This window comes from Eschrichtius robustus, chromosome X (genome assembly GCF_028021215.1).
Source record: "Eschrichtius robustus isolate mEscRob2 chromosome X, mEscRob2.pri, whole genome shotgun sequence".
In the NCBI taxonomy this organism is placed as follows: Eukaryota; Metazoa; Chordata; class Mammalia; order Artiodactyla; family Eschrichtiidae; genus Eschrichtius; species Eschrichtius robustus.
In genome coordinates this window covers 5,055,278-5,066,852 of record NC_090845.1, presented here as the reverse complement: position 1 = coordinate 5,066,852, position 11,575 = coordinate 5,055,278, and the positions used below count along the sequence as shown (strand labels likewise).

At 46.3% G+C, this 11,575-nt stretch overlaps 2 pseudogenes; one reads left to right on the top strand and one right to left on the bottom strand.

The window, feature by feature from the left end:
* The first annotated feature begins 6,175 nt into the window (after positions 1-6,175).
* On the top strand, positions 6,176-6,289 carry LOC137757495 (U6 spliceosomal RNA; annotated as a pseudogene).
* Positions 6,290-7,752: 1,463 nt separating this feature from the next.
* LOC137757414 (small ribosomal subunit protein eS24 pseudogene) lies at positions 7,753-8,206 on the bottom strand (annotated as a pseudogene).
* Positions 8,207-11,575: the final 3,369 nt, after the last annotated feature.

Below are 11,575 nucleotides of genomic sequence, written 5' to 3'. Positions count from 1 at the left end.
CTCATGACTTTGCACCAGGTTGTCTAAAACACTCATGCCTTTTTTGTGTGTTTCTTCCTGTGCCTCTTACTTTTATCAATCAGTCTCTCCGTGGCTGTTCTAATATCACGCTGTTTAAATAATTGCAGATTTACACGCAGGATAATTCGTTCTCCTTCTCCCATCCTCCACTACTCTTCTTCCCAAAATCGCCAGGACGCTTTTGTACATTTATTCTTCCAGATGATCAGAAGAATAATTTTGTGACCCGAAAAACAAACCAAGAAATTCCATGGTGACGTTCATTAGCTTTGTGTCAAACATACATTCATTTTGAAAAAAAAAAAAAAAAAAATAGCACTTACCAAGGGGGAACGGGGGAATGGGATGAATTGGGAGATTGGGATTGACATATAAACAATACTATGTATAAAATAGATACCTAATGAGAACCTACTGTATAGCACAGGGAACTCTACTCAGTGCTCTGTGGTGACCTAAATGGGAAGGAAATCCAAAAAAGAGGGGATATGTGTATACGTACAGCTGATTCACTTTGCTGTATAGTAGAAACTAACACAACATTGTAAAGCAACTATACTCCAATAAGAATTAACTTAAAAAATAACATGTAAACACTATTGAATAATCTCATCCAGAAACATACTGCCTTTCTTCATTTATTTTGGCCTCTTTCTCTACACCCTCCATTACACTTTGTATTTTTCTTCATAAAGAATTTAGTTTTGAAAAAAAGAACAGTGGAGAACAGAGAAATTTATTACGTGAAGAGTCAGTTGGACACATCTATATGCCTAAGGCAGCCTTGGTGAAAAAGACTCAGTCTCCCGTCTGTGTTAACTGCTTCCTCTCCCCTGTTTAACCTTATGGTACCATGGACACTTCTGCTTTGCTTTTCACCTTCTCACTCCAATCCCAGGCCCCATGCGCGTTTGTCTATGACGACTTTCTTCTTTTCATTGAGTAAATGAGATTTTTTTTTTCTTACGTTAGCATTGAATAACGAATCCCAATGGTCCATTTTCCAGAAATAGAAAAAAAATTTTACCCCATAATACTTGAATATTCAATATCCTAATACGCATTTTAATAGGAAAATGGGGATGGCCTGGTAATATACAACAGTTAGAACGTTCAAGACAAATGAAGAAAAATGGACGTGACTGTTAACACCATGGCCTTGTAAAATGTTGAAAGTGTAATTCTCCCTGAATTCCTTGCTGAAGATTATGGTTGTTAAGGTCTGGCACTGAAGAAGAGCTACTGTACTGTTTTGCGTTCTTGAAGGGTATTATCATGCACAAAGCAGGAGCTAAAGAATGGGAAAAAAAAAAAAAAAAGATATTACCGAAGTTCTCTGAGCTGACATCCACCTCTTGGACCTGACATGACATACACTCAAACGTGGATGTCAATTAGAAACCCCTGCAAAAATGTATTCACTAGATCTTAACTAATTAGAGGCATATTAAATCACCCAAATTTGTAGGTCTGACCCAGCATCAATACAGAAATTTTCTCATGCTGTGTATGCCCCAGAAAGACATGTGTGCACCATAGCAGACCATTTTCATAGCAAGGCTGGAGTGGGCTGGGTTCAAATACATAATCAAATTTTAGAGGAAGTGAAATCATTTTTAAGTTGCTGCTGTATACACAGAGAATTAATACCCACATTGTAGTAGAATATATATTGATGTTTTCAGGTGAGAATATATTTTTGTTTTCAATGCAAAAGGCCCGTAAGGTGTTATTAGATACGGTTAAAACAATAATCTTTTTCAAGAACTGCAAAGACGCCAGACTTAATTAGCTTCACATCACAGAGAAGAATGCTGGAGAAGGATATTGGAGTCAGAATCCTGACATAGATTTTGAGCACATTGGGCATATCTGAACATAAGTAGAAGCTTCTATCTAGCTGTCCAAGCAGACGTTTTATAGGTAGGGAAGAGATTTATCTTATGGAAGTGGATATTTTTTCTCAGTGTTTTATTCTTCTTTAGGGTAGAAATCATTCTTTCTGTCTGTTTTCATTGCTCTTGGCTTGGCCTTTTTGTTTCTTTCTACTCCTCAGCACCTGTGAATGCCTTGAAGTTTGTTCTCTATTATTTGGTTATGTAATCAATATCATAACAGTCATGAAAATACTAAACAGCTGTATCTAAAACATATCACAGAGGAGGAAACTGGCTACCCTCTTTGCTCTACAAGACTTGATTCCCTATAGGGCCCATCAGCAGACAGTTTCTATAAAGGGCCAGTTAGTGAACATTTTAGGCTTTGAGGGCTGTAGAGCCTCTTCATAATTTCTCAGATCTACCATTGCAGGATGGAAGCAGCCACAGGCAACACATAAACAACTGGGCTTGCTTTTATGCCGATACATCTTTATTTACAAAAACAGCGGCAGGCTGGATTCGGACTAGTGCCAGAGTTTAGGAACCCTGCCCTAGAGAGAGGCAGAGCCCTCCCTTCCCCCTCCTCCCTCTTCTATTTTTTTTTTTTTTTTTTTTTTTTGGATGAGGAAATACAGACCACGTTAGAACCTACAGACTGTCTTTTGTTTCAGGGCCTGTAAAGTCATAGGTGTAGAAGGCTGAGGCAAGGAGCGTGTATGATCAGATTGGGTTGGGTGTTGGACAGTAGGGCTTGCTGGTGACTGTGGCTACCGGGAGCGTGAGTGGCTGCCCAAGTTGAAAGGACTCTGAGAATATCCAAAGTCGTGTTGCACATGTAGATGGCATGGGGGGTAAATAAGTGTGTGTGTGCATGTGCCCACCCTCCGTCCCTGCGCTAGGATCTACCTGGAAATGAATAAACGCAGGGGCGCACTAGGGTGCCTGCAGGAGTCCAGTATCCGGCAAACCTCAAGTCAGCCATGTAGCACAAACCTGAAATTGGAGAAGACAGCGCACCTGTTGATGTTGCGACCACAGAGCAATGCCGAGGTGAGCCTCTTCTCCTTCGCCACCTCCTTCCCGTAGCTCTGCTCTGTTCCCTCTGCAGCCACTGCTGTGTTGATTGCGCTTCTGCCTGTCTTCCTCTGCGGCCACTGTCCCTAACGTACAGGGACTTCTTCTGGTGTTCAAGATGCAAAGGACTTGACGACACATTTATAGGAGGCTAGGAAAATTTTGTCTGGGTGGAAAAAGAATGACTGATGGATTAAAATACTTGAAGCAACCAGAGGACAATGGCGTTGCATGCAAAGTATATAATACACTGCTCGGCACGTACATACTGATGCTTCCCCAAATGTTCTCACTTCTTCTGTGCTCCTCCGAACCCTCAACAACATGGCATCCGTGTCAGCCAGCGTGAGAAGGACGCCCACACACGGTTGATCAGTCGCCTCGCACAGATGCAGCTATTTTTGGTTTTCTACAGCCAGCGGACAGTCATGCATGCATTCAGAGCCAGGCTCAAACAGCCTGAACTTCAGCCCGGCTCCCATCTCTGTATCCTCAGCCCAGATCTGGCTTCAGGACTCTGGACCAATATCCAGCTGCCTACCACGCATGTCCTCCTCAAACTCCATGTGTGTCAAAGACAATTTGTCTTTGTCCCTGGCACTGCTTCCCTAAGGAAGGGCCAAGGGAAGGATCCAACAGTTACCTTTTGCAGTTTCTAGAGGATGCCCTCATCCTTTACCTCATGGCCCCCTTCTCCTCCTGCAAAGCCAACACCATACCGTCTTCATCTCTCCCTGATTCTGACGCTCCTGCCTCATTTTTTCAATCCTAAAGACCCCTGGGATGACTTCGGGTCACCTGGATAATCCAGGACCATCTCCTCATCTCAAGGTCTTTGCCCTGATCCCATCTGCAAAGCCGCTTTTACCACGTAAAGTGACATATTCACAGGTTCCAGAAATTAGGACTTGGACATTTTTATCCCACTCGCCACACTTCCCGAGCCCGGTATTCGTCCTAGATTGTGCTGATCTCTAATATCCCTCGAGTCTGCTCTCTTCTCTCTGCTTTTATGTCTACAGCTCTGGGCTTCAGCCACGATCTCAGCTCCTCCCACCCGGATTGCCACTGTAGCTTCCTAACTCACTGTCTTTCTCCAGTGTACTTTCCGTCTGGCTTTCAGTGTGTTTCTCTAACATTCCAGTCACTCTCATCCCTCTAATTTCCATCGCTCTGCTGAGGGAGGTTCTCCCAAGTGATGCCCTTGGCCTTCTGTGTCCTGACTCTTCCAGCCCTACCTGCAGCCTCACCCACAAGTCTCTGCTGAGTTTTGCTGGCTCACACTTCTCTTCCTTTGCTTCTGCCCTTTCTTCTGTCTGGACCACCCTTCCTGCATTCTTTATCCAACTCCTCCTCTTTCAACAAAACTCCCTTCATATTGTTTGTCTTTACTAAACCTTACCGAACCCTAATTATTTAGCTGCCCCTTCTCAGCTCTTCCCCGGCATCCTGACCACACCACGCTAGTTGTCATTATACCACGTTATGATTTGTTATTTATTTGTCCCTTTCCGCTTCTAGACTATAAAGTTACTCAGGGGAAGGTGGGCATATTATTTGACTTTTTTTTTTTTTTGAAAGCCCTGGAGACTCACACAGTGCCCGGCTGGCACGTAAGAGGTAACTTACATGTCTGTGCAAAGACTAAATCCGTGACAGAACGGCCTGAAACTAGAAGTTAACCACAGAAGAAGAAGTGAGACTAAGACTAAACAACATGCTACTAAAGACTAAATCCGTGAAATCATCAATTAATTTATGGTTTGAATTTTTTTTTTTTTGGCCGTGCCGCATGGCTTGCGGGATCTTAGTTCCCCAACCAGGGATCGAACCCTGGGCCCCTGCAGTGAAAGCGCCAAGTCCTAACCACTGCACCGTACGGGAATTTCCTCATCAATTAATTTACAGATGCACTTCTCTCCTTGCTTCTTACCCTCACCAGGAACACAACCCATGGGGAAGGCGTGTGCTTTTTTTTTTTTAATTAGTTAATTTATTTATGTATTTATGGCTGTGTTGGGTCTTCGTTTCTGTGCGAGGGCTTTCTCTAGTTGTGGCAAGCGGGGGCCACTCTTCATCGCGGTGCACGGGCCTCTCACTCTCGCGGCCTCTCTTGTTGCGGACGGAGCACAGGCTCCAGACGCGCAGGCTCAGTAGTTGTGGTGCACAGGCCTAGTTGCTCTGCGGCATGTGGGATCTTCTCAGACCAGGGCTCGAACCCGTGTCCTCTGCATTGGCAGGCAGATTCTCAACCACTGCGCCACCAGGGAAGCCCCAAAGGCGTGTGCTTTATTAACGTTCCTGTTTGCTTTCATCCATTTGTTCAACAACAAGTGTTGACAGAGTGACAGTGAGAGACCCGCAGTGGTGTGCGTTGTGGATACTCTGACTGGAAATCCTCCCTCCCTTAGACTGGTGTCCAGTAGCAGACTTGTCCTGCACCTCTGGTTCCCATGTTGGTCAAGGGCACTGCCACAAGTGCTCTGGCTAGGAAGGTGGGGTATTTCCTTCACTCCTCTCTCTTGCTTGACACCAGCGTAGAATCGATCTCTTGGTACCAATTCCTCCATCTCCTGAAAGTTCTTCAACCCGCCCACCTCCTTCTATGACCATGGCCACCGCCCCACCTAAGCCACCTTGCTCATCCTCAAGAAGACGGTCCCTAGATCCACTCTGGCTTATGGGAGAGATTCTGAAACCTGCAAAAGCCATCTCTCCGCTCTCTTGCTGTTACACTTGAAGCACTTGTCACAATGGCCCTGTGACACTGCATGACGTGGGCTTCCACTCTTGTTCCAGCTTCATTTGATGGAATACTCTCTCTCACTCCCTTGGCCCCCAGGCCTTCAGTCTGGCTCTCAGCTCCCAAAGTAACCAGCCTCTTCCTGCCTGGTGTGAGAGATAGTTGGTCAGCTCGGGCGCCATAACAAAACACCATAGGTTGAGCGGCTTCAACAATAGAAGGTGATTTTCCCACAGCTCTGCAGGTTGGAAGTCCAAGATCAACGTGCCAGATGACTTGGTTCCTGGTGAGGACCCTCTTCCTGCCTTGTAGAGGACCACCTTCTCGCTGTGTCCTCCCACGGTGGAGGGAGAGAAGGAGAGAGCTCTGGGGGACATTGATCCCATCAAACCATGACTTCATTTAACTTTGATTACCTCCCGCAGAACCCCATGTCCAGATATAGCCACATGAGGGTGCCCGCCTCGGCAGGACATATACTAAAATTGCAACGATGCAGAGAAGATGAGCACGGCCCCTGTGCGAGGATGACCCGCACATTTGCGAAATTCGTGAAGCGTCCCATACTTGTACTGGATGCCGTAAGAAAACCCTGGTTCCTTCGTGGACCCTCCTCTTTGAGGCTTGCATGCTTAAGGATCCCAAACGGCTAAGAAATTTTTTAAAAAAGAAGATTGTCATTCATACCATTCACACCTAAAGAATTTTATCTGTTTTGAACATGAACTTCTCCTGCTACACAGAAGTAACAATATGGTACTCAGTTTTGTATTTGGAAATGTATTGGTAGCAGGGATGTTTTCACAATTTTCAGAGATTATGCATTCTTCATGAATACTTTTGTATGGCTGCTTGAAAATACGCATTTCCAAACTTGCAGTATAGGTGTGAACAATGTGAAAAACAAACAAACAAATACAGTCACATTACGGCGATATACAGTCCCGTATGAATTTGGTGGGGTACAAGTCATTCATAGCAGGTAGCTTAGACAGTTAGCTCACCAAATATCACGTGCTCACCTGTATTTCCTAGACTACCATGTGAGGAGGTAGCACCAGGTGACTAGTTTTGCCTGATGAGCTGTGGGCAGAGGGCACACGTGTCATTTCCAGGTGCAGGTGGCAAGTAGCCAGTACTGGTCCTCCTTCTCTCTCTTCCCTGCAAGGTGTTTCTGGAGGCCACATGCTCCAGATAACGTAGCTCCAGGGCACAGGGAGACCCCGTGACTCCCATCAGACTGTGATGTAAGAAATGGAGCTTTGCTTTGGGATGACCTAAGGGGTGGGATAGGGAGGGAGGGAGGGAGGGAGGCTCAAGAGGGAGTGGATATGGGGGTATATGTATACATATAGCTGATGCACTTTGTTGTACAGCAGAAACTAACACAACATTGCAAAGCAATTATACTCCAATAAAGATATATATATATAAAAAAAAGAAATGGAGCTTTGTAGCAATTTGCTCCTGATATTTTATGGATTTTTTTTTTTAGCAGCATAACCTAGCTTATCCTGACTAGTACATGTCTCAAGGCCTTTGGCAGGCTGACACCTCCACCCAGAATGTTCTTCGCTTCTTCTCCTCTTCTCCTCTCAGTTATTGTTTGGGTCTAAAGTCACATTCTCTAGGTGTTTTCCTCTGTCCTCCCAGCCTTTCTCAGGCCACCCTGCTTTACTTCCCCAAAGGCTGCACCTTGCGGGATGACTTCTCTCTTGTAACCATGTATCTTACTGCACTCGATCCTCCCAGCTCCTAGCTCATTGCCTACACTTGCTTGACCCTCCATAAATGTTCAACTTCTTAGTAACATGTGCTCAGAAAATACTGAGTGGATGGATGCAGGAATGAATGAGGGAATAAAACATGGTGATTCTGTGATCTAACCACAACATCTGCTTGGATCTGAGTGGGGAGATAAGAGTTTGCACCTCCAAGTCAAGTCAGCACTTTCAAGGCCGCAAAAGCCGTCCAACTTGATTACAGGTGGACCTTTTTTTTTGGCATGTAAAAGATCTTAGTTTATTAATCCTCTCATGAAAAGGCTGCTCGCATCCCCACAGATACAGTCACGGCAGAATCTTTACTCCTCTTGTTGCCCGCACCAACATTGGCCTTTGCAGTCCCCCTGACTTTCTTCGTTCTGTTCTTGAGTTCCTTTCGCTGTTTTCTGGACGTCTTTTTCTTCTCATACAGGCCATGTCTTGCAGCCTGGGTTTGGGCTCATTCTTCTCCAGGTAATCCAAGGCATCGTAAACCATGTCAAAGCCAGTTGTCTTGCCAACATCAAAATGGGTTATGAATCCAAATACAAAGATGACATCTGGTGTGGTCTTGTATATGCATTTTGGCTAGTTTTTTCCCCCAAATTTGTGTCTTAGGTCCTGTTGCCTTCCCAGGGTGAAGGACATTGATGCCCGTTTGTTTCCGCTGAAGTAGTCGGTCGGTCGTGAACTTCCTGGTCCTGGATAGTTACTGTGTCGTTCATGATGGCGGCTGATCTTCAAGCAGCCCGGGAGGACAAGAGCACGGGTAGACCTTTGGAGCGATGGGGTTCTGAAGATGCAGGCCCAAGTGAGGAGAAATAATAGGATGCAGTCCCTCTAAGCCAAGGGGAGGAGTGGATGCAGCGCTTCCATGATTTCTGATCCTATAAAGAAAATCACTACATATGCACACAGCTTTACCACAATCACTATGATTATCATGTTTGCTTAGGTATCTATTACCAGAAAGGCAGGAAAATGTCCTGCGTTTCTCACACTTTCCTCCATCACCGTGATACCTCCGTGCACGCCTGAGTGTCATTCAGTTGGCTTGAATCAATACCCGCTGAAGATGAAACCAGCAATTATGTCCCCCCCGGCTCCGCAGAGATCACCCTTGGTTTCTCCTCCTCAGCCAGAACATACACTGGGTCTCTCTTTGCTTTTGTGCTGTGGCTGGCATGTCGCTGCCAGCACCACTGCTTTCTGCCCACCAGCCGCGAGATCTCGTGACGTCCTAGACACATTCCTTTGCTGTCTACCAGTGTCCCCCAAAGCGGAGATAATCCAGCCTGAATGTGCACTCAGCACCGGAACGGCCCTCCTGGGTTTGGCTGGCAGCCCCCGAGCAGACCTTTTGTATCTGCGTCCCTTTGATGGACAGGCGCTGCGGATTCCCGGGACCCAGCTCCCAGAAAGGAGCTCAGCGGGGAAGGGGGACTGCTAAGTGTCCTTCCAACCTGAAGGTAAAAAACACAAATGAGAAGAGAAGGAACTGGGGCAAAGCTTCTGGCAGAGCTGATACGTTTTCGTGGGAGAACAATACCCGGTTACGGGAACGCAAGACCTGGTATTTCGCCGTCGGCCTAATTAATCAGAGGAGGACCAGCCCAGGCATGGTGATGCCAGGTCCCCGTCCCATTGCTGCCGGTTTTAACTTTTGTCCTGATGTCTGCAGCTGACGTGTGATCCCAGGGCTCTCGGGGCAGGCGTGTGATCCCCGAGCAGTGTCACTTTATAAATAACAGGCTGTGCTGGGAATAGCAGACTTCTTCATTCCTCCTGCCAGAGGCGACCTCTCGGCTCCTTGGGGGTCAGGACAAGGTGAGAGCCACAGAAAGGTGACAGAGAGACGGAGAGGGACATCACGTAGTAGACTGAAGAGGGTCCTCTCCCAAATTTATGTCCCTGGGAATCTCAGAATGGGACCTCAGTTGGAAAGAGGGTCTTTGCAGGTGTCACTAGTTAAGGGTCTTGGTTGGAAATCATCCTCGTGCCCTCAGTTCAGTGACTGGTGTCCTTATAAGAGGAAGGAAAGGGAGGTTTGGACAGAAAGATACACAGAAAAGAAGAACAAGCAAAGACAGAGGCAGAGGTTGGAGTGAGGTGGCCACAAGCCAGTGAGCACCAAGGATTGTAGCCGCCACCAGAAACCAGGAAGGACCCTCCCCTAGAGCCTTTACAGGGAGTGCAGGCCTCCGGACACCTTGATTTTGCACTTCTGGCCTCCAGAACCGGTAGAGGATGCACTTCTCTTGTTTACAGACATCCAGGTGGTGGTCATGAGTTGTGGCAGTCACAGGAAACACACAGAAAGCCCAATGCTGGCATCTTGATGACACCAACACTTCTTTCCCAGGTCTTGGCAATAGGCTGCCTTCCAAACTAAAGAATTGCAAGAGCCACAGAGGCTGTTTCCTTTCTGAAAATCCCAAATATGGTCCGTACCCCCCATCGCTGGGATGCTGCCAGAGGCCCTTGAAATCCTTCAACCATTGGCACAAAGACGCGGAAATAGAATCAGGGGCTGGCAAACCAGGAGGGTTGAACTGCTTCTCATTTGTTTTCTTTGCACGGGAAAGAAATCAGATGATCCCATGCAGGACTCCGGGGTGAGAGCAGATGATTAACAACACAGAGCTGAAAATAAGCTTGTTTTTCACACCACCCTCTTGTTTGTTTTTTTTTTGTCACAGAACCATGTTGCGACAAAACCAAGTTTAATTACTTCACACCTTGCACCTCAAGGTATGTGATTACTTTGAGAAAAAAGAATATCTAGATCCAACCAAGGTTAAAAACAAAAAACAAAAACTTGCTCAGGGTGGCCCATGGACCACACTCAGCTCCTGCAGTCCCTGCCATATGAGCCCCTGGTCGTTTCTCATCATGGCTATTTCCTTTCTTCCAGGCCTGTAGGATCCTATCTTTTTGACTCTACCATCTTCTGATTAGGTCAGGCCCACCCAGGGTAGTTGATGGACTCAAAAGTCAACCAGTGAGAAACCTAGTCAAGACAGTGACATTCATATTGTTGAACCTCATGCTGAAACAAACAAACAGCAACGAAACAACAACAACAACAAAAACACCCTTCTGTAGGAATAAAAAGTAATGGAAAGATGGAGAGAGAAGGGGTAGTGGGTGCGAGCAGACAGTCCTGGGTTTGGAGCCTACTTCTTGGCTTGTGTGGACAAGTTACCCCACCCCCTTAGCCTCGGTATTGCTTTGTATGGGGGTAGAAATCAAACCACAGTATTACAGAAGTAATGTTTGTCCACAGTAGCCACACGGTGGAAGCAATCCAGGCGTCCACTGACAGATGAATGGATAAACAAAATGCAGTATTTATAAAATTCAACCCTGAGAAGGAAATCCTGACACAGGCTACAGCATGGGTGAACCTGGAGGATATCATGCTCAGTGAAATAAGCCAGACACAAAAAACCAAATATTGTGTGATTCGACTTCAGTGCCATATGTAGAGGATCACATTCATAGACGCAGAAAGTGGCATGGTGGTTGCCAGGGCTGTGTGCAGGGGGAACGTGGTATTAGTGTTTAATGGGTGTGGATTTTCAGTTTCGGGAAATGGAAAAATTCTGGAGATGGATAGTGGTGAATGATGGCACAGCGATGTGAATGTACTTAATGCCACTGAAATGTACACTGAAAAATGGTTAAGACGGTCCAATTTATGTTATGTGTTTTTTACCACAACTTAAAACTAATAATAATAATAGGTTAAAAAAAAAAGAGAGAGAGAGTGACATTCACCATATTCACAGGTCCCACGCATTCTCAAGAGGAGGGCACTCTACACCAGCAGAAAGGGATCTCGGGGTACATCTTAGACTTCAACCTCCCACACCAATAAGTGCATTCACGAGGGCTACCCCAGGGGGCCAGTGGGTCTCAGTGGAACTGCAGATTCCCTGGGAGACTGGTAGTAGCTACCTCAGAGCCAACCTGCTCGGGGGAGAGGAAGCGGGAGTGAATATCCTCAGCCAGCGAGGGTCGTGCCTAGGGTGTCCAGTCCCCTGAGTGTGCAGACCACAGCAGCCCCCGGCGTAGCACGCAGCCCTACGCTT